Below are 7,894 nucleotides of genomic sequence, written 5' to 3' on the forward strand. Positions count from 1 at the left end.
TATAATTTGTAGGACAACTCTTGTCTTAACTAATGGTTTTACATGAGCAATTTTCCCTTCAGTATGAAATATCGATAAGAGAAGTGATTTATTAAATAATAGCTGGAGCAGATATGCTATAGAATCGACCACCTGTTTTAATAATATGTGACTATTTCATCAGGATCCATTTTAAAACAATTCGTTGTGAGATAATGACCACTCATGTATTATTCTCTATTTATTTAAAGACGCACTCAACACATTCTATTTTCGGTTATATGGCGTCAAACTTATGGTTGAGGACCACACAGATATTGAGAGAGAAAACTCGCGGTCGCCACTTCATGGACTACTATTTTTCGATTAGTAGCAAGGGATCTTTTATATGTACCATCCCACAGAAAGAATAGTACATACCACGGCTTTTGTTGCAATCAGTTGTGGAGTACTGGCTGGAACGAGAACTAGCCCAATGGGACCACCGACGGGAATCGATCCTAAATCGATCACGCATCAGGTGAGCGCTGTATCTATCGACAGATTCATCGCACAGGTCCGGCAGTCCCTATTTTGGGAGGTTACAATGTTTATGGTCCCGGCAAAGAAATTCATTAAAAACAAAATCATAATAAACCGAGGTACGCAAATCGGAAAACGATGCATCGAACCGAGGGCCTAACACCGCGATAATCGTGAACCGCGATTAATCATCCTACCCCTACAAAACGGTTATATTTGTCGAAAACATGTTATCATGGAAGCCAACCCGGGGCAGTCCCTTTAACACACCACACTTACGCACTACATATCTGTTGGTTATGGTGACGCTGTGCACAACAAACGTTCCTTGTAAGTCGACCATCCACCAAGGTTTCATGTCGTTTTTGTTGGTGGTGGCACAACCATCAGTTAACAACGTACGTCCCAGGTTACCATCAACGGCGAAACTCGAACGAAACTCGAACGAAACCTGTTAGTGTTCCCAACAAACGTGCTGCTCAACATCGTAGACTTATTGTGGGCAATGTTGACTGTAAAATTACCTGAAAGATAAGTATACAGAGAATCACATACATAAAGATAAACAGATAAACAGACAGACAGAACGAAACCCGCTACTTTTTTTTCCATTAGTAGCAAGGGATTATTTATATGCACCATACAAAGACAGGATGTTATTCCGAAGCAGACACCACGTCCTATGATATACCAGTCGTGGTGGAGTTACTGGAACGAGAAATATCCTGTTGGAGCATAAACAAGCGGGTTGTTTACCATTGTAGGATTATGATTATCACGAGCAATGTTAACTATCAAATTAAATTAACAAACAACCACACACAAATAGATAGACAGACAGACAGAGATACATACATACAGATAGATAGATAGACAGACATACAGACGGACAGACATATATATAAATAACACCTGCCTCAGCGCTTTATAAACTTGTTACGGGTAGACACATGCATGTAAAAAAAACATTCATACTTAAAAACGTAAAATTGTCTAACTGCTAAAAAACAACTTCTTACTTTGACAAATGATGAATAAATCGACAGCTACCAACACGAAGTGGAGCTCGGACACCATGTTCACTCACGAGTTGAAATGAAAAACAACTTCTTACTTTGACAAATGATGAATAAATCGACAGCTACCAACACGAAGTGGAGCTCGGACACCATGATCACTCACGAGTTGAAATGAAAAACGTCTGAGCACTCTTCAGTCTCTAATGTATGGATGGTCGCTGTGTGTTTCATCGTGATAGACATGGATAATTAATCATGACAGTATCAATTATTCATCTTCTTTAACAAAAGGTCCCGTCCCAGATCTACTTTTGATTACATTTTCACATCATATATACTGAACTCCATTGAATCCTCACCACCCAATGTTCAGTTATTGGTAACGTATGTGTGAGGTTACTCTAAACCACACACACACACACACACACACACACACACACACACACACACACACACACACACACACACACACACACACACACACATAACCATGCTATACAATTTGGTGGTTATTGTTTGCTTACTAGAATACATTCAGTTATACAAAATCAGCCAAACGTATTAATATTTCTTCTCGAATCCTTTTTACAGCAGTAAATAATAAAAACATATATTTAGCCAGGGAGCCAAATGGTTTTACCTGACATGGGATGCTGTAAAAGGTTGTCTGGTATCAGTGTGTTCAGAGACCCTCCCTGGGCATCTTCAAGGTGCACAACCCCAAGAATGTGCTGCTGAAAAAATATTATAGCCGTTTTTCAAAATGGCCGCCATCCAAAACCGTTTTCTACCATATCTCGGCCCACGATGCACATAGAGTCGTGGGTTTAGTGGCTATCCCCAGTTTGTGGGATCACAGAATCCATTGGATCAATCAGCCAATATATAGAGTCGTTATATCTACCACATATCCAAAATGGCTGCCGTAAATACAAAATGGCCGCCGTAAATGCAAACATGGAAATATATTGCCAAATGTATTGAAAATGGTTGTCGGTAAGCAATCATAATACAATGATACACTGTTATACTGCTCTCACAGGAACAACAGAAAACATGGCTATGCTATGATTTGTAACATTGTATACATGTGCAGTTATCACAATTAGTTCTCGTCATCGCTACTGTCACTTCTTTCACTACTCAATTCACCAAGTTGGGCCACAAGTCGTGCATGGCTACATTAGTATTGTGATTCAGTGCATCTACAACTAATATAGCACGGTACATCCTTTAGGGCAAGTGCGGGCAATAAATCTAGACATTCCCTGAGGCCATACGGGTCCAGAAGTTGTAGCAGGAAAAAAAGTGTCATCTTTTGCAGTCCAGCCAAATTCTTCAAATAAAAGTAAACATGGCTTAGGAATATTGGCTGACTTGTCTATTATGGTTGCCAATGCCGCACGTTTCACATGAAGCTGGAAGGCACCTTCTGTTGGTGGGAGAAGCTTCAGCAGTGCGGGTCGGTTATTCAGAAACGTCTGATCTCTGAACACAAGGGCTTGATCTGCATCAGTGTTTTTGGCATAGACACTGATCATAAGTTGTTTCGCTTGTTTGGTGACATTGGATTCAATACCATCGAGCCAGCAATTTCCGCAAATTCTTGTAAGGCCGATAGATTTGAGATTCTTGCTGATGGATAACCATACTTTCTTACTGGTGAAGTAGAAGAAACTTGTTCTATCCCTTCCACTCAAACTGTGGACGAACGGTAGAGATCGGCATCGAGATGGCCCTAATGCAGACACTATGTCATGTATGGGCAAGTACGCATCTCTGTCTGTTCTAATCCATATTTCTGACACATCGTTTAGCAGAGAGGATGCAAAATACTTGCTTCCTTATTCTGAGTAGCAAATATTTGCAGCTTCACTGTTTTGGGGTTTTTCTGTTCCATCTGTACTGAATAAGATAATGTCTTGGTGCCAGTTTGTTTGACATGTAGTAGCTGCTGTTGTTCCACTGGATCTGCCTTCTGACCAGTAGCTATGTTGATGAGATTTGCGTTTTCTTGCAAATTTGTTTTTCTTCGGCAATTACCTTTAAAACTTCATCAGAATATCTTTCTATCCGAGCACGACCACCTTCATGGTGTGGGTCTTCTGTTTCCGGATATAGGTGTAGCATACTCGTATAATTACTATAGTGCTGTCGGAAATAGAATCAAAATTATGTTCGTCGATTGAATTGCAGCATATTTACCAAATATTTATTTGTCAGTTTAATATGAAAGAAATAATTGACGAAAATCATTTTTATTGTAATTCCGACACTACTTTAGTAGGTAAATGTATTCCAAACTATTGTAATTTTTTAAAATTTATGTCAGCCATTTTGGAATTTTGATAGATATAACGAATCTATGTGCTGGCTGGTTGATCCATTGGATTCTGTGACCCCACAACTATGGGTATAGCCACCAAAATCACGACTCTATGTGCATGAAGTGCCGAGATATGGTCGAAAACGAATTCAGATGGCAGCCATTTTGAAAAACGACTATAATATTTTTTGATACCACACAACTTTTCACAGCATCCCATGTCAGGTTCGCGCAACAAATGGGGTTTGGCTCCCTGGCTAATTGACAAAATCAATTTTGTATGTGAATGCATAAACCTATGTATTCTATGCATCACTGAACTGAAATAAATGCATTATTATTATTTATTTTAATTGTTGTTGTTTTATTATTATTATTATTATTATTATTATTATTATTACTATTATTATTATTATTATTATTATTATTATTATTATCGGGGCTGGGGGAGGAGCGGGAATTATTAAAAACATAAAAAAGACATAACGGAATCTTAATTCCAATTTCTTTTGTTACTGGGTTTTTTTCTCATTTATATCTGATTGCCTAAATGTTTATCAAATTTATGAAGGAGGTTATATATCAGACTTTTAGTTTTTAGTTGGATTAAATAAGTTATCATCGACGTCTCAAACTGTGCACACCTAACGACAAAAACACGAATACGATACTTACGGAGATACTCTTCGACATGTTTCAGTTACGATACATGAAACAAAATAGATTGAAATCAGTTATCTGTCCCGGGTCGGGCCCCTGGCTATCCAGAGACGGAACCCGGGCTAACATGTTCGAAGCCTTCATGGTATAGGAGCATGACATAATTATCCGCTCCGCAATCATATAACGTAACAAATCAACAATATGTACGTACAACAAATCCATTCTAGTTAGCAAAAGTGAAGCACCTTTCTGTAAACAGAGAAGAGTGCAACGTTTCCAACTGCGTTCAGGGCCATGTGTTTGCAAAAAGTATCGTACCGCGTATGTGCGGTTCCTCATTTTCCATTTTAAGGCCACTATAATTATGAAGAAAAAAACAAGTTTCTGAAATATGCAGCAAAAAAGATAATAGAAAGAAAAGAAGAAGACAGAACTAGCACTTACCCACAGAAGTTAGTCCATTTAGTCTATACCAGTCAGTAAGCACATATACTAAACAAAATAAGAAACTTCCGCTAACTTTGCTTGAACATAACTTGATGAAAACAAAACGGGGGAATAATTGTTATATATGCGGTTAAAGAGTGTTCCATGATGCATCGTTTGGTGCAAAAATCATGGCCATAGGTTAACAGAAACTGGGAGAAATTTTGTCCAAGTGTGGTAGGGGTTAAAAACAACAACACCACCCACTTAATAACGGGTATGACCACCTCTTGAATTGACTACTGCAGTGCATCGCAGGCGCATAGAATTGACTAAAGTGTTGATTTCTGCCTGTGGAATATTGTTCCATTCCTGAATGAGCGCTTGACGAAGTTCGTTGACGTTAGCGGGTGGATTGGTACGACGCCTCAGTCGTCTGTCCAGACTATCCCAGACATGCTCGATGGGGTTGAGATCAGGACTTTTAGCGGGCCAGTCATCAATGAAATCAATGTTATTTGTCCTAAGAAAATTTACAGTGTCTCTAGCTGTATGAGAGGTGGCATTATCATGCTGAAAAATCGAGATGTTGGCGTTGTTATGGAACAGAGGAATGACATGATGAGCGAGAATGTCATCGCGGTAACGTTGAGCATTTAAATTGCCATCAATGACGACTAGTGGTGAACGATAACCATGGGCAATGACTGCCCAGACCATGACATAACCCCCACCCCCGAAACGATCTCGTTCAAGAACACAACAGTCAGCATAGCGTTCATAGCGTTCATCCGAAAAAAAGAACGGTATTCCAGCGTCGCCGTATCCAACGAGTGTGTACACGTGCCCAATTAAGACGATTTAGACGATGACTTTGCGTTAAAACGCATCCGACGTAAGGACGTCGTGCATGTAAACCGTTCTCCCGCAGACGATTACGAACAGTTTGCCCACTGATTCGGTTATTATGAAGCCCAGGTGTGTTAGCAGCAGTAGCAGTGGCAGTTTGGAATCGACTGCGCAAATGCGTGTTCATGATATAGCGGTCTTGACCACGCGTTGTAACACGCGGACGTCCACGACGTGGCAAGTCGTTGGTGCTTCCTGTCGTTCGAAATCTTACGCGAAGATTTCGTATCGCTCGACTAGAACTCCCAACATGCCTTACAACGTCTTTTGTCGACATGCCAGCATCTAGCATGCCAATCGCCCGTTTGCGTAAATTATTGGGTATTCTTGGCATACTAAAAATGCTACAATGTAAAAAACGTTAATTTTTTTACAAATTTTGAAGCGTTTTCGTTCACTTGACAACAATGTCAGTAAGACAAGTAAAGCAAATTGACCGAATACTACACGGGACATGTCGAACCATGCATGCACGTGCAAATTGAATTTCATGTTGTCGACGATTAACAGTGCAAAAATAATCGATAAAAGTCATGAATCCTGATAATACAGCTCAAGGCTAATACTACCATTACCCTGTTTTGGCAATTCTCATGTACATTCTCTCAATCATTCTACTTCATCTCTCATATTTAACCTGCTGTCTTCAAGCAAGTTATACGCGCACGTTATTTAAAATACCTATTGCTACGTGTATGCGTGCATTGTGTATTCTATCTGAAAGCTGTCACAATTTACATATGGAAATGCCATGGCTTGTTTTCAAATCATCACCCTTGACTGTTAGGGACTCGGAGATCTGATAAATAGAAAAGATGTATTAAACTATTTAAAATGTAAGAACATTAACATTTATTGTTTACAAGATACGCATTTCACAACAGCATTAGAACCATAAATACAGTCTCAATGGGGATACAAATGCTATTTTAGCTCTTATGCATTAAATTCTAGAGGAGTAGCAGTAATGTTTAATAATAACTTTGAATACAAGCTACACAAAACCAAAATCGACAACTCAGGAAATTTTATTATATTAGATATAACAATCGAAGGAGAAAAAAAATTACGATTGCAAATATATATGGACCAAACAGGGATAACCCTATCTTTTTTCAAAATATACTAAACTATATTGAAGATTTTGATAATGATAAATATATAATCTGCGGCGATTTTAATTTAGTACTAAATCAAGATTTAGACACCAAAAACTATAAATATATTAACCACCCAAAAGCTCAAAACTATATTATCGAAAATATGGAATTGTTTGATATATAAGATCCATTTAGGGAATTATATCCAAACCATCGAAGATATACTTGGAGAAAAAGAACTCCACCCAAGCAAACTAGACTAGACTTCTTCCTTGTTTCAAATAATCTAATGCATACCGCTAAAAAGGTAACGGTTGAAAATAGCTATCGGTCAGATCATGCTGGGGTGGTATTAAGTTTAAAGCTCAATCAAATTAAAAAAGGAAGTGGACTATGGAAATTTAATAATTCTATGTTAGCAAATAAAGAATATGTTAAAACAGTAAAAGAAATAATTGACAAAATAAAATATCAGTATGCAGTCCCAATATATAATAAAGAAAATGTACAACTAATTCCAACAGATGAAATGCAGTTTATAATAAATGATCAACTCTTTATTGATACATTACTTATGGAAATAAGAGGTAAAACGATATCATTTTCCGCTTTTCAAAAGAAAGCTAAGAATGAATTAGAAAGAAAGCTTTGCACAGAAATTAAAAATCTAGAGGAAAATAAAAACAGCAAAATAGATGAAATTGAGGCAAAAAAGATGAATTAGTAGAATTACGAAAAGAAAAAATGAAAGGTAATTATATTAGATCAAAGGCAAAATGGATAGAAGAAGGTGAAAAAACATCAAAATATTTTTGCCACTTAGAATCTGGAAACTATTACAGTAAACTAATATCAAAAGTACGATTAGATAATGGAGAAGAAATTAATGAATAGGAAGAAATTTTAAAGGAAACCAAAAGCTTCTATCAAACACTTTACTCTCCACCCTC

The sequence above is a fragment of the Gigantopelta aegis genome, chromosome 7 (assembly GCF_016097555.1).
Source record: "Gigantopelta aegis isolate Gae_Host chromosome 7, Gae_host_genome, whole genome shotgun sequence".
NCBI lineage: Eukaryota > Metazoa > Mollusca > Gastropoda > Neomphalida > Peltospiridae > Gigantopelta > Gigantopelta aegis.